Here is a 26,954-nt window from a genome sequence, read left to right as displayed (position 1 = left end):
AATACATATTTATGTATATAAACTAGAATTAAAAAAGAGAAATGTGACAATAAATTAATCCTATAAAATAAATTTTTATTCTTTGGTCAAAAATACATTAAAGATACACCAAAATTTTATAAGAGAAGATGGATAAGAGAGTCTTGAAGTGAAAAATATCACTTTTCACTAGGCATGTGTTTCAAAAGGTTACGCTCTTCTCTTTGTTATCACCTTATTTATTTAACCAAGGTGTATCTAGTTGGAAAATATAATTTTCAAGCTAGTAATTATTTGCATCTAATTTTAAATCCGTGTTCTTCTAGACTATCCTCTAATTTAATCTATATATCAAAATTTCACATGCTTCACTATAGGTGGAATTTGTGTCTATGAATCCAAACACATCTTATCTCTTAATGCAGATCTTAAGAAGTCACATATATTCAAATCTAAAAGGTATGTACTTCTAATCTCTTTGTCTTTTAATATATTTCATATATTATATCTTACATACATATAAGGGATAGATGAAAATTATGACATATCAGTTGTTAAATCCAAATCCACAACACTTATGTCATTCAAAACAATCATATTATTCAATCTATAATGTTAAAGTTCATATTGATTTGAATTAATTTTAGAAACTCATAAAAATGAAAAAAAAAATGTAGACCATGTTCAACTCTCACATAGTTGTAATTTACAAAAGATTCTTAATAACAAATGAATTCAAATTATTTCTTAAATGACGTTCAAAAGTATATCGCGCCTAATATATGCTTTGCTTGATAAATATATTTACAAATATATATGATTTGATTATAACGATAATCTTTGGAATCAATGTCACATTCCAATAAAACACTATTTTTTTTTAATATGTTTTATTGTACTAGAAATTTTTCGAGGTCACATATTTCAATTTACAATATTATAATTGTATTATTTTTTGAGTTGAGGACAATATGTGGGGGAAATTAAGAACTTATGCTATTATCATGGTCATAAAACAAGTTTTTGAAGCACTGTCTAGTTAGATAACCTTTCTAAAAGGAGGTCGCATAGGTGTCTAAATTGGTAATGTAATATTTCATTCATTTTTCATATTGGTGTCTTAGTTTATTCTTTTGATATGCATTCTTGCGAGTCTATATAGTGAATACATTACTACTATATTCCTTGGATTAGTATTTTTATCACTTAAAAATGAGATGCATATTACTTTCAAGCATATAAATTGTTGGTTCACATATCTGCTCCATCCGCATTTACTTTATAGTTATCTTAAAGGAGTTTACTCGTGAGATACCTCCAGCTGGTGAGTCTGCCAATTTATTTTAAATAACTGCAAGTTTGATCAACATATAAAGCATTTTTTAGGGGCATTGTTATTGATTGTAGGTCAATCTCAGTATGTTTAACATTTAACTCATACAACCATAAGTATGAGTATAATAAATTGAGAGGTCTTCCGTAAATCCATCACAATTCTTCTGAAAGGAATGTATGTTATGATGATCACGCAAATAGCTATATAAGTGAAATTAGGACACTCTGCTGCAGGAGGTATCTCATGAGCAAATTCCTTTATAGAAAACTCTGAGCTAAGGGGGTGAGACACGTATGTGGGTTGACAATTTATTTCTTGTTTCATCATAAAGTAATTTGTGTCTCCTACTGAAGTGACTAAAAACCAAGGTAGAAGGGATGAAATATTAACATATAATCGACGTTAGTCCATGAAAACACACCTAAAATATCTACCGAAAAACTAAGATAGAAGGTAAATATACTTTCACACTAAACAAAAATTCACTCCATGGAATCCCCACTCAAAACTACTAGTAAGTTTCCCTCCTTATTCAACCCAAAATATATTAAAACACTTATAATTTTACTGGGTATTACATGTTACCTTGAGTAATCTAGAGTACAACATAACCTTATAAACCACCAAAAAATGTACAAACTCATACATCAATGATCAATAAATTAAAGTAAGATTACAAATATTAAAATTTATTTATTATTTTTGAAATTTATTTTGAGATTTTGTAAAAGTGAGTTTTTGTAATATATTTTTGTGTAAAGCAAATTTTAATTTTTTAATATTTATAATTTTGTTATTATATTTTAGTGATTATATTAACATCAAATACTTAAGAAACAGGACGGAATTTTTAAAAAAATATTTTCTATTTTTTTATACATTTATATAAAATTGTTTTAAAAATTAAAATATTTTATTATAGAAAAATAATATTACCTAATTATATACTACAAGTAAAAATTATTGATATGGTGTATTTACCTTAAATTATTAAAATAGAGTATACTAAAATTGGGGAAGAAAATAACTTTTTAGAATAAAGTTTTTTTTAGTACGTGTGTGTGTGTGTATATATATATATATATATATATATATATATATATATATATATATATATATATATATATATATATTATGAATTCTATATATTTTAGAAAAATCAATATCATGTAATTAAATTGTGTTATTATAGATAAATATTTAGAAAAAGGTTCTAATACATATTTACGTATATAAACTAGCATTAAAAAAGTGAAATGTGACAATAAAAACTGTCTCTCATACCCATTTTGATCACATAATTAATCCTATAAAATAAATTTTCATTCTTTGGTCAAAAATACATTAAAGATACACTAAAATGTTATAAGAGAAGATGGATAAGAGATTCTTAAAGTGTAAAACATCACTTTTTATTAGGCATGTGTTTCAAAAGGTTATGCGATTCTCTTTGTTTTCACCTTATTAATTTAACCAAGGTATATCTAGTTGGAAAATTTATTTTTCAAGCTAGTTATTATTTGCATCTAATTTTAAATCATTGTTCCTCTAGACTATCCTCTAATTTAATGTATATATCAAAATTTCACATGTTTCACTGTAGGTGGAATCTGTGTCTATGAATCCAAACACATCTTATCTCTTAATGCTGATCTTAGGAAGTCACATATATTCAAATCTAAAAGGTATGCATTTCTAATCTCTTCGTCTTTTAATATATTTCATATATTATATCCTACATACATATAAGGAATAGATGAAAATTATGACATATCAGGTGTTATATCCAAATCCACAACACTTATGTCATTAAAAACTATCATATTATTCAATCTATAATGTTAAAGTTCATATTGATTTGAATAAATTTTAGAAACTCATAAAAATGAAGAAAAAAAATGGAGACCATGTTTAACTCTCACGTAGCTGTAATTTATAGAAGATTCTTAATAACAAATGAATTCAAATTATTTCTAAAATGACGTTCAAAAGTATATTGTGCCTAGTGTATGCTTTATTTGATAAATATATTTACAAATATATATGATTTGATTATCACGATAATCTTTGGAATCAATGTCACATTCCAGTCAGACACAATTTTTTTATGAATATGTTCTATTGTACTAGAAAATTTTCAAGGTCACATATTTTATTTAACTATATTATAATTGTAATATTTTTTGAGGAGAGGACAAAATGTGGAGGAAATTAAGAACTAATGCTATTATCTTGGCCATGATGCATATTACTTTCAAGCATATATAAATTGTTTGTTCACATATCTGCTCCGTCCGCATTTACTTTATAGTTATCTTAAAGGAGTTTACTCGTGAGATACCTCTAGCTGGTAAATCTTCCCATTTATTTTAAATAACTGCAAGTATGATCAACATATAAAGCATTTTTTAGGGGTATTGTTATTGATTATAGGTCAATCTCACTATGTTAAACATTTAACTTATACAACCCTTGATCATACAATTTATCAATTCCTACCCAAGTTCTAACTAACCCTTGATCATACAATCTCACTATGTAGAATTTTCAAGTTGTTGTTATATATATTAAAACTACAAAATTCGGTGCATAATGTGATGAAAATCTGGTGCAAAATATGGTAAAAATTTATTCTATATATTACCAGAGCTTTTTGTAAGTAAAAATAAGTATTATATTATAAAATTTCCGTGCACATCAGACGGCGCTTAAAGAGAAAAGTGTTGTCTGAAGTGGGGAAAAACGCTGCCTAAAGGGGGGAATAGACAACGCTTTTAAGAAAGCGCTGTCTAAAGTGATGCCTAAAAGATGACCAAAAGCGCTGCTAAAGGGGTTATGACAAAAGTGTTGTCTAATTCAAAAGCGTTGTCTAAAGGGGACAAATAGCAGCACTTTTTAAGTCAAAAAATTGCCTAAAGGGGACATATAGCAGCGCTTCATTAGATCAATACTTAACTTCAAGTTCCTGACAGCTAATTATGAGGTCAATTATGTTTCAATATAAAATATTTTAATATCAAGAGAAATACACTTATAATGAGAAACTGATGAGTACAATTGAACTGAGCAGGATGATCAAAGTTGTAATCTTGTACTCTTTTAAGTTCCTCCTCAATCAAGTTATGGTAAAAGGAATCCTGTCGTAAATTGAATGGTTCATTAATTATGCCAAATGTATCACCATGAGATGAATACATCAAGAAACATCAACCCATACTTTGAAATGCATCCCCTCATACATGTAAAAAGAGAGATAAGTAAGACAAAGGAACATTATATTTAAATATTTGAAAGCGAAATTGACATGCCACTGCATACAAAGAAATTTTTACTGACATCAACAAAATAATGGTTTGTCATATCTTCGGCTCAGAAGTATGATCTCTTTTAGTCTTATACGGAGTAAATGGTAGCTAACAGAGTATCAATTTTACTATTTTAAATTTTCAATAATTGTGACAGAAATTCAACTTTCATTAAACCCTGGGTTGTTAGACATCCAGTGACTTTTATGAATCTGAATTGGCAAATTACAAAATCCAGGTGTGTTATAATAGTCAGCAATATTGAATGTGATAATAAGATACAATAGAGACATTATATTCAGTAGTGATAATCTATTTTCCTATTCTACAGTCAACATTCCATTCCCATGTGAATGTATTGGAGGCAAATTTCTTGGGCATGTGTTTAAATACACTACAAATGAAGGAGATACTTATGATTTAATCGCAAATACTTATTATGCAAGCTTAACAATGTCGAGGTTTTGAAAAAGTACAATGGTGATGATCCAAATCCTATACCTGCTAAGGCTAAGGTTAATGTCACTGTTAATTGTTCTTGTGGGAATAGTCATATTTTAAAAGACTATGAGTTGTTTATTACCTATCCACATAGGCCTAAGGATACTCTCGAGAAGATTGCAATCCCTAATATAAAATTATTAGAAGTTACAAGTTTGTGGCATTTCAACAAACACCTTGTTTATAAAAATCAATTTTCCAATTATTTTCAAGATAATTAGTATGTAAACATCAAAACATAAATTATTCTCTTCAAATCAATTTTACTATGGTAGAACAAAACACAAGCTAACAACTGAAAGCGAGAATCGGTTACAAACAACAACAACTTACAAGTGTTGGAATAATATAGCAAGTGTCAATAAGTGGGAAAATAGTCCCACATTGGATAGGAATATCGAGAATTAAGGTTTTAGGTGGATAAGTGGTGTGTCTCCTACAAAAGGTGCTTGTTCCTCAACTTTGTATCAATGCTCCCTACTATAAACTCCCCAACATGGTATCAGAGCCTATCGATCGGACCATGGTCCGCCCACCATTAATATCCATGCACCAAGCCCAAAAGAGTGCTGGCGTGAGGGGGTGTATTAGGAAAATCCTAAAGTCCCATATTGGTTGGAGATAGAGAATTGAAAGAGTATATATAAAGGGACACTCCTCACCTTTCAAATCGGTTTTGTAAGGATGAGTTAGGTCAAAACTCTTATATGGTACCCAACAACGAAGACAAGCCAGTGAAGTCCTGCTCCTAGTAAATTCCTTTTGAACTACAACATAATCCTTGACACAAAACCATGTTCAGTAATCGATTAATTAAACTGCTTTTGTAATGAACTACAGAAATAAAATGGATGATAAAGAAACAATATTACCACTGTTTGATTGGCGTCAAAAAATGTAGTCGAAGGAGCTCGAAGACGAAAGTGCACAAATGAGAAGCACGAAAAGCGTTTCACAAATGAATGGGGTGAGAAGTTGAGAAGTAGAAGCGTTTCTGAAAATATTAGGTTAATCAAAATAGGACTTATCTCAATCTGGGAAGCACGAGAAAGCATTTACGTTTACGCTTTAGTTAGGTTTCTCAAATGAACTTTGAAGCATTTATGAAAGTTAGGATATACGTTTACACATTAGTTAACAAAATAAGTGGATGTCTTAGTTGTTGCTACCTCGGTGTAAATGTATTATAATTGGGGTTCGATACCCACACTTTACATTTTGGTCAGATTTTATCTTTTAAAATATTTACACCATTTAAATTTTGGTCATACTATATTTTGCAAATTTTCATGCAATTTATTTAAATACAAATTGAATATTTTTACACCATTAAAATTTTGGCCATACAATATTTTTTAAATTTTCATATTTTTTATTAAAATACAAATTGAATTCTTTGAAGAAATATATTAAATTTAAAAACAACTACCTTTTATTAAATTTTAAAAAATATCTTTTATCAAATTTTAAAAAAATTACTATTATTTTTTGAAAATATTTAAATATATTAAACTTGTTTTAAAAAAAACATTTTATTTTAAAAGAAAATTATTTTATAATTTAAAAAAATAATAAAACATAATACAAAAAACATTTGCAGCAAAATCTGCAGAAACTTTACCTGCAGATTTACCTGCAGATTATGTAATGTAGTTTAGTTTATATTTCAAATAAAAATTCCGCAGAAAAATTTCCTACAAAACTACCTGCAGATTCTATAATGTAGATTGGTTTCTTATTCAAAATATATATTCTGCAGCAAAATTCACAGGTAATCCTACGGAATTTTTTGCAAAATCTTGATCCGTAGAAAATTTAATTTATTTTAATTTTTTTCCACTTAAAATTTCGCATGTAATTCGGGTATTTCTAGTAGTGGTACTATCTCAAAAAGTTAAGTTCTAGCCATATTATTTGAGAATGCAAAATGTCTAAGTTGTTGTGAGTTCTTTGTAATTGAGGAATATAAGATGTAAGTCATTTGTATTAATTAAAAGTACCTGAATTATATTATAATTAGTTAGATCATAGTTAAAATATCGAGGGCATTAGGCATAAATCAGATTTTTTTAGGTGAACTAGGATAAATTTTATTCCTATGTGAAATAAGAAATTGGTGAATAGTTAAGGAAGTACACGGAAAAAAATCTCTTGAAAGACTATAATTCTCTAATGGATGGAGAATATGGTATATGTGCGGTGTTAGATTTTAATGTCAAAGTCATTTTCTTATAATTCAAAATTGAAGTCTACTTTTATTCATATAAAAATTTAAAAAAATTAATTAAAAATATTTAATTTGTTATTAGAAAAGTGAATTGACATGAAATTAGCATAGTCATAGTCATAGTCAGGGAAACCAAATTATCATTTTACTTTAGCAAACAAAATTAAATCCTATTCAGAACTAAATTAAATTAAATGTGTTTTGAAATTTTCAAAGAAAATTGAATAACATTTATAAAGAAACCAAAGTCAATATTTATATGGAATCTTATACATATATGAAAACCGTGTATACAGGTTTAATGATTTCTATGAAAAAAATGTGGCATGTGTTTGTTGACTACTAGTATTATTTATATTATATTATTGGTACTGTCACACAAAGAACATATGGTTTAAGCACATGTACTTTGTTTTTTCTTTTAAAACTAAGTTGTCACTAGTTGACCTTTTACTAATCCTTATTTTTTTTATATATATTCTTAGTCTTCACTTTTGTTTATAAATATCACCAGAAGTTCTCACTTCTTCAAACAGCAAAACCAGAATAAAGCCGAAACCATAGCATGATCATGAAGTATTTCACTCTAGTTTACACATGGGTTATAGATTTTCTTATTTATTACCCTTTCTCTAAGCTCCATGCTTTTCACTTTCCAATAATTGGAGCAATACACACTGCCTTAGAGGAAGATGTGTGTCTCTGCAAATTACAAAAAGAAGATGAGACCAAGAACAACACTTGCTCTCTTTGTAGAGAATCTTTGAGACCAAAGACAGCCATCACAAAGGTTGAAGCTGAAGTTCTTAAATTTAATTTTTGTAAAATCCGTAGTGATAGAGATCGTGATGATTGGTGGCTACGTTGAGTAATGTATATAATTTTCATTGTAGGCTACGAATCTTGATTAAAATGTCTACGAATCTTGATAGTAAATGCAAATTAAAATGTTGATATCAACTTATCAAATGAATGTCTACAAATTTTGATTAAATTTATTTATGATTTTTAACTTAAGAAAAACTAAATTATCGACTTGGTTGCCTTTTCAATTTCTACAATCATTTATTTAATTAAGAATTTATACATTATTTTAGCATTATAAATAACATTATTTATAATGTTATTTGTCAAAAAATAATAACATTATTTATGGCACTTAAATTAGAATACCCTAATTTAAATAACATTATAAATAAATGACTTATAAATAACTGACTTATAATAATGTAGAGTGCTGTTATTTGAACACTAAATATTGACATCGTATTCTAATATCATATATAACTTAATCATTTACAATAATTGATGTAACAAAATGAGAGAGAAATAATAGTAAGAAACAACACCCAATTCTCTCTAGGTTTTCTCCATAGTCAAGTTCTATGAATAGGGGTGGCGGTGACTGGAAAATGGTGGAGGGGAGGCATCCAAAGTTATTCCGAGATGTGGTGAGGGGGATAAGGGAGGTGGAGGGAAGACGGTTAACATATTTTTTCTTCACATCTTTTGCTAACAATCTAAGAGCGAAGGACGTGATGTTGGTTTTCCAAGATTATGGGTGTTGGAGCGGTAAAGTGGAAAGCAACAATCTCCCGGTTTGTCAGCTCCGATTGATGAAGGATTCAACCCCAGATCATCCATTTGACAACTCCGATGTGTTTTCTAGCATCATTCCACTCAAAAAATGTTATTGGATGGATTGGAGCTCTAAAATATCCAACCATCCCTCAATAATGTGATTTTTCCTCTTTTATGACTTTCTAAACCGCTACAGCGCGCGTCGCGCGCAGGAGCGCGCATCGCGCCCAACCTGCTGTCATGAAAAAACAACTTTTAGTAAAAATGGCGTAACTTAAGAACCGTAACTCCGATTTGCGCCCAGTTCGAAGCGTTGAAAAGCTTATTCAATTTCCTATCTAACAATGAATAAATGGCAGTCAAATTGGTGATTTTTATCATCCTCATTTTGATCCTTAACCACCGAATGAATTGATTCCGTCGCTCAAAATCGCGCGTTCGAAGCTGTGTCTTCGACACTTTATTGCTCATACTCCAAATACGCAAGAATACCTACAAAAAGAGTAGAAAACTATTAAAAAGTATAAAGTTGTATGAAAATATATCTATTCACAAAGTATAAGTATTTATGCACAAAACGGGGTATTATTCAAACAGTATTAACAAAAAGTATCGATAAGTGCAACAAAACATATATACAAAATAAGTACATTTTTGCACTTATCAAACTCTCCCCAACTTGAACTTGTTTGTCTTCAAACAAGGCCAAACACTCAAATCTCAAAAGTAAAAATTCAAAGAATCAAGAATCATCAAGATTTGGAAAAACGAAACAATTGTACGGTTCAAACAAAAACGTACGAACAAAGTAAATACTTACCATAATCCTACAACGACAACATGAAAACGAAACGAATCCTAAGTACAAAAATCATACAAAACATTTAAAAACAAAACAAGCTTAATCACGAATCACGTCTAGCAAAAACTCATCTATAGATGAAAAATACCGAAAGGTGAGGACTTTGAACACTCATCCAACAATCTTGCAAACAAAAGACAAAATTATGCGTTCATCTAAAATTAGTATTGAAAATGCAACGGCACGAATCACAAGGGCTTTCAAGGTTGTAATGTGGCTCGGTTAACAAACAAGTGATAAGTCCTAAAGTTAATCGAAACAAAAACTTGCCTAAAGCTAAGGGAGTAATTACTTCCACAAAGTTTCAAACAATACAATTCCAATCCAACTTTCTTCTTCATCACAAGTTTCACACCAAACACAAAACTTATTAGCACACTCTTATTCATACTCTTTTTGTTATTTTCTTTTTCAAACTTTTTCTCTTTTTTCTTTCTTTTTCTTTTCTTTCTTTTTCACATTTTTTTTCTTTTTCTTTTCACAACCTCATACCAATCACAACATAAGCAAGCAAACATCCTCTCCCCAACTTGAATTCAACCATAACATAAAGTGAATACTCCCTACTTTCTAAGGCAAGGTAAAAATACAACTAAACATCATAGTTGAGGGTTCAAGAAAATAAAGAATCAACATCCATACACAAATGAAAACCAAACGCTCATAGACAAGCATTAAGCAAAAACAATATGGATATTGACTAAAGGGCTCAAAGGAGGGTTACTAATGGTCACACACTCACAAGGTGAATTGACATTTGGCTATGGTAGTTGTGCTCAAAATCAAACAAGTGCCTTGATCACTTTCGTGCATTCACAAAACCAATACAAACGAAAGATTAAACATAATAATATCCAGTTAGAACAAGAAATGTCGGTCTCTCGCATATATACACAATGGAAAGTCACCTCACATTTATGGTAAAACGGGAAAACTAATAGTGATTCAAGTCATGAGCAAGTTATGCAAAAAAAATGAGTAATATGAAATGTGTACTAATGAAAAGTCTCATAAACATGCCATGCTATAGAAAGTGATAACGAGTACCTTGCGACGTACAAATTTGAACAATCATTACCGCACAACCGGCATGTTGAATCTATCACAATCGGAGAATTACCAAATGCGACTCCAAGTAACCGGGCCAAAATTTGAGTCTAAACAACAACAAAAGAATTAAAAAATAGAACTATAAAATACTATACTATAAAACCTTGGTGTAAGTGGGAAAAAGGCTAGCCAAGTGAACCATTAAAAATAATTCACTGGCCAAAACTTACAGGGCGCGCGACGCGCCCTCAAGACCGCCCGACGCGCCTTATGTTCTGCCAAACCAAGCTTTTCAGCTCCCAGGCCGCGCGACGCGCGCTACACCAAAAAACTAAAAACCAGTCCAGAAGACTGCACAACTGATGTAGCCTCCCCTTAACACCTACACATATCATTTTACACAACTACCAGAATTTACAAAAGTCAAAACCGTTAGGGTGCCTCCCAACAAGCGCTTGTTTTACGTCGTAAGCTCGACGCCTTTATTGTGCACGGTAGTAACTTCCTCCACGACACGCCAATGCTTTTGCCCCAACGCGAACCTAAAGAAAGTGTCCTAACCACACACGAACAAACATTACGAAACAAGAGAATATACAACAATATGTAAACAACACGTATTAACAAACACGTAACGATAAGTAAAAACACAATTTTTACAAAAGTTTGGTGAAATTAACTAAACAAGTTGAAAAGTGAAGATTTGAAATTAAAGAACTATCCGAGTTCAACTTGTTTAATAAGTCCACCAAACAAAATTAGAACACGTATCTATACAATCCACAATACAAAAGTATACAAGTATAAGGAAATTCACAAATATACGATATTCACAAAACCCAAAAACAAAGAAACTATCGCAATGCGAATTCAATAGAAACACTAATCCCCGGCAACGGCACCATTTTGTTGGAGCGGCAAAGCGGAAAGCAACAAAAGTTTTGGAAGTATTTATCTGGGAAATTATCGTGTCCACAGAGATTAGTGCTATTGAATTTTCGTTCGACGGATTCTTAGTTCTTGAGTTTGGATTAAATGAGTTATAAGTAAAAACTGAAAAGTAACTATAAACATAAAAATAATTCATTCTTCAAATAGAATAAACTATCAAGTATTGCATATAATTTACTCTTCACAAACTTAAACTTATCGACCAGTTACACTCAACCTACATTACTTGTCAATGTCATCCGGCATCGCTCACACCCTAAGTCATTTCTAACCCAAAGTAGAGAGAACTACTATATCAATCGTATCGATGATGTCTCAACCGACACAATCAACACAGCAGACATCCATATCAATCATTTCGACAATGTCTCAACCGACACAACCAACACAGAAGCATTAAGCTTCGACACCCATAAAGATTGTCAGCTCTAAATCCATGTATGAAATCCAGAAACTAACATATAATCATCCTAGATAAGATTCTACGTTGTCCATGTCTGAAACAACACAAACCCGAAGCACAGAGCAAAAATCTACGATAATTATCAACAAAGATTTGTAAAGCAAGCTTTATATAACGCCATGGGCGACAAATATACATGAGATCAAAGTATATACATAACAAAACTCACAAAAGAAACTACAAAGAGAAGAAATGGAGAAAAACCCAAAAATCTCCCGGTTTGTCGGCTCTGATTGATGAAGGATTCAACCACGGATCATCCATTTGACAGCTCCAATGGGTTTTCTAGCATCATTCCACTTAAAAAAAGCTATGGATGGCTTAGAGCTCTAAAATATCCAACCATCCGTCAAAAATGTGATTTTTCCTCTTTTATGACTTTCTAAACCGCCATACAGCGCGCGTCGTGCGCATCACGCCCAACCTGCTGTCATGAAAAAATAGCTTTTAGTAAAAATGGCGTAACTTGAGAACCGTAACTCCGATTTGCGCCTAGTTCGAAGCGTTGGAAATCTTATTCAATTTCCTATCTAACAATGAATAAATGACAGTCAAATTGATGACTTTTATCATCCTCATTTTGATCCTTAACCACCGAATGAATTGATTCTGTCGCTCAAAATCGCGCGTTTGAAGCCGTGTCTTCGACACTTTATTGCTCATACTCCAAATACGCAAGAATACCTACAAAAAGAGTAGAAAACTATCAAAAAGTATAAAAGTGTATGAAAATATATCTATTCACAAAGTATACGTATTTATGCACAAAACGGAGTATTATTCAAACGGTATTAACAAAAAGTATCGATAATTGCAACGAAACATATATACAAAATAAGTATATTTTGCACTTATCAATGGGGAGGTTCATGCGGTGGAGATTTCGGCGCGTAGGAGTGGACAGGGTAAGAAGTTTGGCGTTGTTCGGTTTTTTGACGTGACGGAAGAAGAAAAGTTGGCGGTGAAGCTCGACAACATTTTCATCGGTAATCGTAAGCTCTTTGTTAATCCTCCAAGGTTTCAGAAGAGGGAGATTTACAAGAGGCCATCAATGGTTGATGGTGAGGGGGTGTGCATGTTAGAGGTGGTATTCTGTCGGAGCAAAGTGATAACCGGAGGGATGCTAGATCTTTTGTGATGGTTGTCGAAGCTGGCATTGATCTTGAGGTGGGGAAACAAGTGCATTTGGAATTTAACTGTGATGAAGGAGCTGTGTGGAGTAGGTTTAACAAGGCGTTTGTAGGTACGGTTATTGAGGGAGGATTGTCGTATAATATGCAGGATACTTTTTACTTGGATGGGTATTTTAATATTAAGGTGACTCCTCTTGGGTCAAATAAGTGTTTGTTGGAAGGAAGGGGTGAAGGAGATATTGAGGATCTTGTTGACAAGGGCGAGTCTTGGCTGAAGAAGTGGTTCCAATCGGTGACTAGGTGGGAACCGTCAGTGGTGGATCTAGATAGGGTGGTGTGGATTAGGGATTTTGGGATTCCTTGCCATGCTTGGGGTGAGGAGTTTTTTGGATGCATTTCAAAACCAGTGGGAAGCTTTATCAGGGCGGATGACATTACTCGGGATCAGAACAGGATGGATGGAACGCTTATTGATCAAGACTTCTTGCTTAGCTCTTATCAATGAGAATCTGGTGATTAAGATTAATGGGAACTTTTTTAGAATCACTCTGGTTAAAGAATTGCAAGAACCATTTAGTGTGTATGCAGGTGGTGGAAGAAGCTTGGCAGGGTCGTTGTCAGAGGACACGAAAATGGTGTTGGATGGAGGTTCGAAGTTTGGTGTAGGTGGTAATGGGATCGAGGTTGTTTCTGATATTCCTAACCAGGAGCAAGGCACGACAGGAGAAGCTGTTTGTGTGTAAAACGATGGCAGGTGTGAATCAGGTGCTTTTTCATGCAAGTCAACCTACGATATAGGCACAGGGAACACAGAAAAAGTTGACTTGGGGTGTACTATGTTGGAGGATGGAGTTATGATAGGGGGCCCACAAGCGTTCAGAAGGTTTTGAAAGGTCCACTACAGGTGGCAGGCGATATCTCTTCTTTACTACGTAGTAAAAGTTGGAACGGGAGTGACTCCTTTGATTTGGCATTAAGTAAGGTGGAAAGTGGGCCTTCAAAACTTTTGGTCCACTTAGACGGCCCAAAAGATTGTGATATTGGGGAGGATTTTCAGTCAGGGTTGGATCGGGTCAAGGAGAAACTCGTTCTCACTCCGTCCAATGTTCCTTCTTCTGATAACATCCCTTCTCCAACTAACATACCTTCATACGACACTGTGGAGGTGGTTGCAGGGCAGAACGATGCTTATGAAGGAGGGACTTTTGTTGAGGAATCTTCAAGAAACCAGAGTCAGGCTAGGGATGCTTGCAGATCAAAATCGAATGGTGTGGAGAGCGAAGGTGATTATCTATGTTCCAAACCTTTTTTTCTACCCTATTCGATGTAATTGGAAAATTAAATATGGTGCAGTTAACTTTGGTTTGGGGAAGATACAGTCGGTTACTCAACATTCTAGGAGGAAAACGAAATTGGTTTCGGTTGTAGGGACGGGGATTAATTCAGAAGAAATTTCGGATCCCTCTTTGTTGCAAGGCAATGGAAGATTCTGGGTGAATAAATCAGTTTCAATGGCTACCAAAATTTAGGACAAGGCTGATGGTTTTGGGGTGGTGGGAGGATTCGATACTGATATATTTGTTGCTGTAATTAGAAATTTAGAAAAAAGAGAGGAGGTTGATTGAGTGAAGGGGAAGGATGCCGCATCGGGGTTATTATGGATATTCTCAGCTATAATATTCGAGGGAGTGGTTGTCCGGTAAAGAGAAAGTGTCTGAGTTCTCTTATTAGAAAGGATAGCTTTGATTTGTGTTTGTTGCAGGAAACTAAAGTTGAGTCCTTTTCTGATAAAGTGGTTTATGAAATGTGGGGAGGAATTGATGTCGATTGGACGTTTATATCGTCTTCGGGCAGATCAGGAGGCATTATTTCCATGTGGAGAAAAGGTATGTTTGAATTGGGCTTTAGTTTTTTGGGTGACGGTTTTGTGGGGTTTAATGGTAGATGGAAAAATTTGAATGTGTATGTGGTGAATGTTTACTCGTCTTGTATGATTTCTAAGAAGAGAGTGTTATGGAAGGAGTTAGTGGAGCGTAAGGCTGCGTTACCGGAGGGCGTTTGGGTTTTTGGAGGTGATTTTAATGCTATAAGATGTGCAGAGGAGAGAAAGGGGAGAACTTTGAATCTTTTGAGCCAAGAGATAGAAGAGTTTAATAATTTCATAGACAATTGGAGGTGGTGGATCTGAGAGCGGTGGGGAAAAGATTTACTTGGTTTAGTAGGGATGGGGGAGCCATGAGTAGGTTGGATAGATTTTTGGTCTCGTATTGTTTAATGGAGGCGTGGATGATTGAGGGTCAGGTGATAGGACCGAGAGATCTCTCTGATCATTACCCTGTTTGGATTAAGGGGAGAGGAGTGGACTGGGGACCAAAGCCGTTCAAATTCTTTAATGATTGGTCGAAGCATGAGAACTTTCTTCCCTTTGTTGAGAATGTGTGGAAATCGTTAGATGTGAGGGGTAAGACATCGTTTGTTTTGAAGGAGAAATTGAAGAGAGTGCGAGAGAAGTTGAGAATGTGGAATGCGTCGACTTATGGGTTTCTTAATTTGGAGGTGGAGGAAGCGATCAAAGATCTTAATGTTTTGGATTTTATGGCGGCTAGTAATGATGCGGTAGACGTGGACTCTTTGGCCGAGCAGAGAGGCCACGCTTCTACTAGAGTTTGGAATGCGATTAAGGCTAAAGAATGTTTTCTTAGACAAAAAGCGAGAAGTACTTGGCTTGCGGAGGGAGATTCTAATTCGAGATTTTTTATAAGGCTATGAAAAGTAGGAATGTGAAAAATTCAATAGTGGGGATCAATGTGGTCGGAGGTTGGATCGACAAGGTAGGGGAAGTTAAAGAGGAGATTAAGCGGGATTTTGAGTCTAGATTCCAAGAACCGATAGTGATTAGACCGAGCCTTGATGGGGTTGTTTTCAAAACAGTTTCGGTGGAAGAAAATATGTACCTTGAGACCCCTTTTGTGGAAGCGGATGTTAGGGCGGTAATTTGGAATTGTGATGGTGAAAAAAGCACGGGACCGGGTGGGTTTAACTTTGGTTTCTTCAAAGCTTGTTTGGAGTTAATCAAAGAAGACATTATGAGGTTTGTCAATGAATTTCATGTTGTTTCTATTCTTCCTAAGGCGGTGACCGCTTCTTTTATTGTTTTAATTCCTAAGTTGGATAACCCGCTCGGTATGGATGATTTCTGCCCGATTTGCCTCATTGGTAGCTTGTACCGCATTCTATCCAAACTTCTTGCGGCGAGACTTAAAAGGGTGTTGAACAATCTTATCGCTAAATGTCAATCCGCTTTCATTCCTTCTCGGAACATGCTTGATGAAGTGTTGGTTGTTAATGAGATTTTGGATATGGCTAAGAGGAAGAAGAAGAAATGTTTGATGATGAAGGTCAATTTCGAAAAGGCTTATGATTGTGTCTCTTGGGATTTGTTGAGATATATGCTTAGAAGAATGGGTTTCGAGGATAGGTGGAATCGGTGGATGGGGGCATTGATGTTTAAGAGTTCCATGTCCATTTTAGTGAATGGAAGTCCGACTAAGGATTTTGAGGTTCATAGGGGTCTTGGCCAAGGTGACCCGCATTCTCCCTTTCTTTTCCTATTGGTGGCGGAAGGTTTAGTGACTTTGATGAATAATGCTTTTCTTTCGGGTGAATACCATGGATTTAGGGTGGATGATCGCATTCATTACGAAATTCTTCAATTTGCCAACGATACCCTCTTGATTGGAGATGATTCTTGGAGTAATCTTTGGTTCATTAAGGCGATTCTTCGAGGTTTTGAGTTGGTTTCTAGTCTAAGATTCAACTTGTCCAAGAGTAGGATTATGGGGAGGAACTTGGATGAGGATTTTATGCGTGCGGCGGCAAATTTTCTTAATTGAAAAATTGGATCAACACCTTTCATGTTTCTTGGAATTCCCGTTGGTGTGAATTCTAGGAGAACCGAGATGTGGAAACCGTTGATCTCAAAGTTAAGAAGAAGAATTTTGTGTTGGCATAATAAGCATATATCTGTGGGAGGCCGTGTGGTTCTTCTTAGTTCTATTTTGTCGAGTATTCCTATTTTTTGGTTCTCTTTTTATAAAGCTCCTCAAGCCGTTATTCGGGAATTAATCTCGATCCAAAGAACTTTTTTTTGGGGAGGGGAGGAAGATAGTAAGAAGATTTGTTGGATGAATTGGAATAGAGTTTGTTTATCGAAGGAGGAGGGAGGGCTAGGTGTAAAACATTGTGGTCTCTTTAATCTTGCTCTACTATGTTAATGGAAGTGGGGGATTTTAGAGGAGGGCAATTCTTTTTGGACTAACATTCTTTTTTGTAGGTAAGGTGATGTTAAGAATTCCATGCTTAATGACGGAAACTCTTTTCTTTCCAAGAATCATTCTATTTGGTGGAGGGACTTATGCTCGGTTGGTGTTTCGAAACAATCATTCTCGGATAATTGGTTCAAGAACTCTATAGAGTGTAAGCTTAGGAGTGGAAATACTATTGATTTTTGGCATGATGTGTGGCTTGGGACAGCACATCTAGCTGTCCAATTTCCTTCGCTAATGGGCCTTGCCGATCCGGGTTTATTGAAAGTGGCGGATTTCGGGCATTGGGTGGATAACGAGTGGATTTAGTATCCTAACTTCTTTGTGTGTGAGATTTCTTCAGGTGAAGTGGATGAGTTTTCAGAGCTTTACACCTTGCTCCATTCGGTGATCCCGTTGAGGGAGAGGATGGATGGTTTTCTTTAGCATAGACATAAGGAAGGTTTCTCCGTCAAAGGTTGCTACGAGGTTATTTCGAAGGTCCTAAATGTGGAAGAAGTGGCGGATAGTTATTGGAGTAAGATTCACAAGAAGCTTTGGTCGACTAAAGTTCCTAGTAAAATATCTTTTTTTGGTTGGAAATTGCTCATAAATAGGCTTCTGACGAGGATGAATTTGGCAAGGCGGAGTATTTTAGTGTGTGTTCATGACTTGGTGTTTCCTCTTTGTTTCTTGTGCAATGAAGACTTGGAGCATCTTTTTGGTGGTTGTATTATTGTCAAGCGGTGGTGAAATAATCTTTGTCATTGGCTTCGGGTGGACCTAATCGATTTTGACGGACCCATTGTCGACCGTTTGCAAGCTTTGGAGGTATGTTGTAGTGAAAAGTTTAATGTTAGTATAGGTTGGTTTTTTGGCTTGACCTATTGCTGGGTTATTTGGTTGTGTAGGAATTCTATCCTTTTTGAGGGGGGGTATTTTGAATCATTTTGATAGTAGCGGGATGATTAAATTGTTATCATGGGAATGGTTGGTCGTAGGAAAAAGGGGGTTATTCGATTTTGTTTGGTCGGAATGGAATCATTTTCTGGGTCATTATTTTTCTTAGGATGGGTGGATGTTAACTCTCTTTGATTTCATGCTTTTTATGTAATGGGTTGTGCACCCCTTGTGCATCTTATTAATACATCTTTGCTTATAAAAAAACTATATAGTAATACAATGTTGGTCACCTAATAGGGTGTTAAAATAACATTTATCTTAAAATTTATTACCATAAACATATTGTCAATTTCATGATTAAAATGACATGGGGACTATGATGTTATACCTTAAGTAACTCGTCCTTTCAAATCTTGTATTTGAGGGGTTGTTGACTAATATGTCTTTTCTTAACTACATTGCCTTTTTAGGCCCCTTTCTTGGGAAGCTCTGGATAGTGATGTTTTATCTTAACCACATAAGTCTTTCAGACTATGTGCTTATGGGGGTGTGGACTGAAATAACTTTGGTTGGACCTCAAAGTTCCCGGTCTACTAACTCTTCAACCCCCAAGCACAATTGGCATCCACCTTTAGGCCCAATAAAACTTATCTGGACCACACTCTCATCTAAACCTTTGATGCCCAAATCATTGTATGACAATGGTGAGAAGTGGCACCGCCCGCAGCATTAGTGGCAATGAAGGACCCATAACGAAGATGCAGGCTACTTTGCAAGAGTTACGTCGCTGAAATAAAACCATACAAGACAACGTTGTCCTCTTCAGAAACAATGACATGAGGTCGATCCACCAGACAGTACAAAGATCCTAGATCCACTTCCTATCTCTAGTGAAATCCAGGAAACACTCGTACTAGAAGAATTTCAAACAGCCGTCGTTGGTAGCATTTGACTGGAATAGCGACTCCCAAGAGCACATCACTGTTATCAATTTCCATATGGTGATAATACGTGCCACCGACTCCCATAAATGTAAGCTCATATCCGAAACGCTCAAAGAGGTGATATTGAAATGGTAAATGAACATGCCTAGGCTCTTGATAACAAACTACCAAGATCTCTCAAGAAAACATATTCATTAGTTCTCACCGAAGAAACAACACATGATTTCAACAGCTAGTTTGTTCAATGTCAACTGTGGGCATTTTTAATCCTTGAGAGAGTACCTAACCTGGTTTAACGAGGCCATAATCAATGTGGTCTATTCCAACCTATAAACATTTTTTGGAGCTTTACATTATGGATTGAAAGTCGGGCATTTCAATGAGTCCTCTGTCCAAAAGTTTATTGATTCTAAGGCACAGATTATGGAATGAATTAACTGATGCATGAATGGAGCCTGGTGTTAGGGTACCTGAATCCCCCAACAATAGTGCATAAACTATTACATGTCACTCGTGCGTGATAAAACGACCTTCAAATGCAGAGGGAGGCCAATGGAGAGCTACGCCTCACCTAACAATAAGGGAGAAAATTTAGCGTGAAATAACTCACACAAACTTTATCTTGCCTCCTCCAACATCAAAGTGGGAGGTTATGGGGAACAAGCCGAAAAAGTTGTGTACATACCACAAAATAAAAGGTCACCATACAAATGACTTCTATCATTTAAATAAGGAAATAATATGCCTTATCAAAGAAAGATTTGTCTAAGGAACCTCAGAGAAGTCAGGATGTATGTCTCTCCCTTCAGGACGGGATAAACCTAGAAGCTCCCGACCTAGGAGGGACAAAGAGTTAGAAAAAACAAGAGAGGATATACTAGTCCATAACACACTCAACACTATCGATAAAGGCTTCCCTGGAAAAAGGGAATCTGGTTTTTCCCAAAGAAGTTACTCGTGCTATGTAATTCACATTGTGGACTCTCCTCCGCAACCAAATTCAAATCTTGAGCCTGAAATCAACTTCTTCGAGAAATATGCATCTTAGAATATTAAATTAAGATCATTTGTCATCGACGCCTCTTATTCTCGGGAGAATATGTCTAAGTTAGGGGTTACATTTCCCCAAAAACCATGTTTGAGCTGTGTGAGATATCCAAGAATATTAAATTAAGATAATTTGTCATCGACACCCCTTCTTCTTACAATATCATCATTAGGTGCCTCACCTTCAATATGCTAGAGGTTGCCCTATCAAAGCTTTATTTGCCATGATGTAACAATCTAAAAGAGATCTATAAACTATCTTAAAGAGCTACTAATACATTTTGAGGATAAAGAAGAAGGCAATGGTTGCCCCAGCCACACCAAAGTCCAACTTTCATGAAGTAAACTTCGTCAACCTAGACACCGAAGCACAATATATAGATGAAGGATTGATGCCCGTGGAAGATCTGAAAAAATCTGGGTAACATTGCTCAAATTCTCAATAAAAAACTTGGGCACTTTCCTTACAAACAACGAAGAAAAAGAGTTAACTTCCTTGATCCGGCAAAACATAGATTTATTTGTTTGTGCTCCTTCATTCATGAAAAAGTTTGATATCAAATTTGTATGCCATCTCCTTGCCCTTAACACCTTGATCGAACCAATGATTCAGAGGAAGCGCAAGAGGGCGATGAGAGCAGGGACAGAGCTATTCAAAGTTGAATGTGGGCTTATGCCCCCACTAAAATCTACACATATATGTTAATTCTTCCCTATATATTGATTGGACAATACTACTAGCTTAACGGATAGATTAATAATACACTGTATAAAATCAAATTAATTTAATTTTCTAATATATAACTTCTATTTCATAAAATGTGTTATTGAATTTAAGTATAACACAGTAGTATTTAGATTCATGAAATTGATATAAATTATTGTGAATTGTTCATGTTAAATTCTGCAAAATTAAAAATCATGATACAATAGGATAGATAAGTATATTTGGTCTACTTATTTATACTTTATATGTTATAAACTATAATTTGTATTTTATCAATAAAAATGTAATAATAATGTCAAAAAAGTCTAGCTAAACTGATAGTATAATTCTGTATTTTCTTTTTTGTGATTATTGTTATTTTGTCTACGTACTTAAAAAAACTATTGTAGTAATAATATTTTTACTAATAATACATATTTTACAAATAAAAGTAATATATTATTCTTTAAAAATAATTCAATTGGAATATATATTATTTAACAATATAAAAATTACACATATATTCTCACAAATCTAAATGTGAAAAATATTTTATAAGTAATGTAAAAAGTGATACAATGATAAAAAATAATTTCATAAATAATTAAATGACTTTTATGAAATTATACGTAATAATTATAAAGTGATAAAAATATTTTATAAGTAATGATTAAAAAGTGATACAAAATTATTTATGAAATTATTTAATCATTAAAAACTAAGAGAGACAAAATTTATCACATAGAGAGATTAAATGTATGTTTGATTTTGCGCTAAATATAACTGAATTTTTTGAGTGAATTGATTCTATAAAATTAATTTTAATTAAAAGTGAGTTTAACTTAAAATAAGTTATGTTTAAATAATTCTTAGTGAAAATTAGTGATGTACTGACAGTATAAAATAATTTTATATTGTCAATTAATTATAATTTTATCTAATTAAACCACTTTTTTATTTTAAAATAAATTTAATAAAAAGACAAATTAATGATTCTTTTATTAAATGAATATGAAAAATTATTATAATGTTTGTGCATATCCATTAAACCTAATTTCTAAAGACATAATATGAATTTTACTTTATGAAAACGATTCACTCTAAAATCGTTTTTATAATTCAATATACACATTTAGAATTATTTTGCCCTCTCGACGGAACATACATTAAGTATTCCACCAGATTGGCGAAGAAAGTACTGGTCAATGTTTTAAAAACCGGACCGGACCGGCCGGTCGGACCGGTTGAACCGGGAACCGGACCAGTAACCAGTCTGGTCTGATAACTGGATTGCTGTTGTCGTTGGGTCGGTGGAAAACCGTGAAAACCGGATTGGACCGGTTAAAACCGGAAAACCGGTGGTTCATAGAAACCGGCGGTTCTGATGCACTTTTTTTTTTCTCTTTTTTTACTCAAAACACAGTCGTTTTGAACTTTTTAACTTGAAAAAAAAAAGAAAAATTAAAACTTATCACTATCAGTACCATTCTATCCAACCAAAAACCATCCACTCCACCCATTTCCAAAATAGTGAACAAGACCATAGCAGTAGCATTCCCAGAACGTGAACGCCACCGATTGGCTGCCGATTCGTGAACGCCACCGCGCCTCCATTTTCTGAACACCACTACGCCGCCGTTTCATCCCGCCGCACCACCGTAAGTTTTTTCGTTTTTTATTCTCATATCTAATCAATATTAGGGTTAGTTCAAGATTATATTGTTGGAATTTGTTGTTGTTGTTTTATGAGTATATTTTATACAAGAGTATTTGGTGTTTAAATCTTGTGATAGATTGAATTAATTACAAGATTGAATTAATCTTGTGATAGCAGTGGAGTGTTTTTTGGTTTTGAACTCTATAATTTGTTGTTTTATTTTATCATAAGAATGATGAGTTGTAATAATGTATTATTATTGTTGTGATAGCAGTGGAGTGTTTTTTTTGGTTTTGAACTCTATAATTTGTTGTTTTATTTGATCATAAGAATGATGAGTTGTAATAATGTATTATTGTTGTTTTCTAAAAAACTATCATATGGAGGTCTTGTATTATTGTCTACTGCCATGGAAAAAACTTTCTAAAACAATGTGGTGAATATATTAGAGAAAGTGAGATACTAAAATGCAGTCAAATACTCTGATATGGTGAATATATTAGAGAAAGTGAGATACTGAAAATAATGACAATGTGGTGAATATATTAGAGAAAGTGAGATACTAAAATGCAGTCTAATACTCTGATATGGTGAATATATTAGAGAAAGTGAGTTACTGAAAATAATGTAGAGAATATATTTTTGTTGCAGTCTAAAGACTTTAGGAGTATACTGAAATGCTATCTAAGAGCCTTAAATTATATGGATTATGAGTATTTTCAGCACCTAATGCACAACTTTTGAATTTGTAATTTTTAAGAGCCTTATTTATAGATTATGATGTTAATGGATCAGCTTTTAAGTGCTAATTATATATTTTTTAGAAATTTAATGATCCGGTTCGATCAGTTTTATACCTATATAGTTTTATTATAATGATAGGTTTAATCCGGTTTTATCCGGTTTACTCATGCGGTTCGACCAATGACCCAGTGGTTCGACCGATGAACCAGTGACCCAGTATCCTTACCGGTTTGATGACCGGTCCGGTTTTTAAAACATTGGTACTGGTAACGTATATATAAACCTTTTGTGTATTTCAATTGTTTCAAAAAAATGTGGCAAGTGTTTATTAATAGTATTTTACTATTTATGTTATATTATTGATTGTCCCATGAAGAACACATGGCTTATTGCGAGTCAAAAACTTTTTAACGTAGCATTTTCAAAGATCACGTGGTCATGGTCATGGTCATGAAGTCTGATTTATATTACTCGTTAATTGTTTAGTTTAAAATTTATTTAGATTATTAAAAAATTAAATCATTATTATAATAGTAGATTATCAAGAAAATACAACTTTAATTTGAAATGTTAAGAGCTTAACCCAAGGAATTAAAAAATAAAGCATGCACGTTGTTTTATTTTTAAATAAGCTGACCATACTATATCCTGCTTTTATATATCTATCTATATTTTCAAGGGGACAACTTCTCTACCCATCACAAAAAGATGGGTAGTGTACCTTCCACCAATCAGATGACACCATTTAATTTTTGTGTATTTAATTATTTATTATATAGAATAATTGTTTGATGCTTTCAATGCATTTTACACTAAAGGTAATCTTACCCAACTTTTTGAGTTGGGTAAATAAGAATTCACCTATTTTCAAACTTCCATTTCAATTATAAATATCAGCACAAGTTCTTACTTCTTGTAAGCAAAAAGCAGAATATAACCCAAAACAAACTAACATATCAATGAGCACGATCATGAAGTATTTCACTCTAGTTTACACATGGGTGTTAGATTTTCTTATTTATCCTTTTTATAAGCTCCATGATTTTCACTTTCAAAAAATGGGAGGAATATACACTGGCTTAGAGGAAGATGAAGAATGTGTTGTGTGTCTTTGCAGAATACAAAAACTAGATGAGACTAAGAACAACACTTGCTCTCTTTGTAGAGAATCATTGAGACCAAAGAGAGGCATCACAAAGCATGGAGCTCAAGTTCTTAAATTTAACTTTTGTAAAATCCGTAGTGATAGAGATCGTGATGATTGGTGGCTACGTTGACTAATATAATTTTCATTCTACGCTTTCTATTTAACTTATCAATATAATTTTCATTGTAGACTTTCTATTCATCTTATCAATCATACTATTCTTACCCTATTATTTAGTAAATGGATGAAGATGTGATATTATGTGATATTATAAATTTAAAATTTGATTTAAATATTTAAATCGTCAATGTAAATTAATAAGTTTTTGCATCTTTGTACTAATTTTAAAACTTTTTCTGAATGTTAATTTTTTTTTGGGATTTTCTTAAAGATTTTAATTTCAGATAATAATACCAAATAACAAATTTTAACATCTAAGAGTTATTTAAGAAAAAAGAAAATACATGGATATAAATTAAAAATTCGTCAACGATTTAATTATTTAGTATAAATCCTGTTTGGGGACGGTTGATGTTGGGAAGCAATTGATGAGTTTTGAAGATTATATGGATTTTGTGAAGTCATGGAAATAATTGATTAATGGTATTAATTTGATGCAATAATATTATATGGATGTGTATATGGTATGCATGCAATGTTTTGACTCGAGTTTAGGTTCTAGAAGTGAAAATTTGGAGTTCTGTGTCATAGCAAAAAACAAACTTTACAAATTGAAGTTTGGTGATGGGCGTCACCTGTCTGACGACCTGGTCGTCATGGCCTTTGAGGGCGCTAACGGGCGTCAGCTGTCTGACGGGTAAATCGTCATGGTCTCCAGGCTCAAGTTGTGAGTCTTCCGTCACGGGTGGATCGTCATGGGGTTTTGGGTCAGTGACGGGTAGTCTGTCATGCTGCCAGAGAGGGCGTAATTCGCCCGGTTTCTGGAATAAACTTACCGTCTTTGATTTTTGAGTTTAATTGGTTGTTGGCCTACTGTTTAGCTACTATTTGATGTTGTTTTAATATGACTTGATGATTAAACATGATTTTAATCGATTTTAAGAATTGATAGACGATTGATGAAAACGCTTAGATGTTGATAATAATGTTGTGTTGAACATGATTACTGAGTTGTAACAATTATGTGTTATTATTAAACATGTTGATTGAGTTTTGTGTGATTACTGAGTTGTTTCATGATTGCATGGAATGCACACTATTTATGCTTTATGGTTAATTATGTGGAAGTACATAATCGTTGTTGTTTATGGTTCAAATGGGGGGTTATAAACATGTTGTTGTTGCATAGCTAGGTTGTATGTCATGCATCATTTGTATCGTTGTTGTTGAAATAGGCAAGTTACAATTCTAAAAGGGTGGACTGGTGGCTTGTCCCGAACCTACAAAGGTGGGTTGAGGGTCTAGAAAGCTGGACCCATTTTGTAAGAAGAACCTTCGTTAATTGATACCACATGCATATGAGTCGAGTTGTTGTCATGAGTCACATCGCATAAATGAGTTGTATGCGTGATTGTGATTGTGTATTATGTTTAGTTGGGTGTGAGAATATGATTATGTGATTGATGTAGAATATGTGTAGATGTTTGTATTCTACCTTGCAGTTATACCATCAAATTTATTTAAGTGAATTCTCACCCCCTTTGCTTTGATGTTGTCCACCATGGACATCTTGCATATACTCGGGAGTATAGCTTGTTGATGTGAGTGGGAAATAGCTCTTGGAGTTATTTTCATTTGTTTATCATGTTTCTAGTGGTTTAGTGCTCTAATTTTGTAACATCGGGAAGGGGCATTTTTATTATATTTTTAGCTTATTGTTGAAGTTTAATACCATGTTTGTTGAAATTTTGAAGTTGTTGAGAGTTGAACAATACAAATCCGCTTTAGTTACGTTATGGAAGTGGAAATCATCATGAGACTAAATTTCAGGAGTTTCGATGTTGTTATTACTTGGTTTGATGGTGTTTCCGCTACAATGAGCCTAATGTATAGGGAGTGTGTGATGACACTTGTTGTATGTTATTTATATTTCCGTTGCATGTTTCCAAATGTGTTCGAAACGTTGAAGGGTTATCGCCACGACACCTTAACAA

General features: G+C 33.6%; 1 long non-coding RNA gene across 1 annotated transcript; it reads left to right on the top strand.

Moving 5' to 3' along the window:
• Window positions 1–22,795: 22,795 nt before the first annotated feature.
• LOC131620630 (uncharacterized) lies at window positions 22,796–23,959 on the top strand. Its single transcript, XR_009289208.1, has 2 exons — window positions 22,796–22,950; window positions 23,832–23,959. It is a non-coding gene; the product is annotated as an uncharacterized LOC131620630 (long non-coding RNA).
• The last annotated feature ends 2,995 nt before the right edge of the window (window positions 23,960–26,954 follow it).

This window comes from Vicia villosa, linkage group LG7 (genome assembly GCF_029867415.1).
Source record: "Vicia villosa cultivar HV-30 ecotype Madison, WI linkage group LG7, Vvil1.0, whole genome shotgun sequence".
Lineage (NCBI taxonomy): Eukaryota > Viridiplantae > Streptophyta > Magnoliopsida > Fabales > Fabaceae > Vicia > Vicia villosa.
This window is presented reverse-complemented; position numbering and strand designations above follow the sequence as displayed.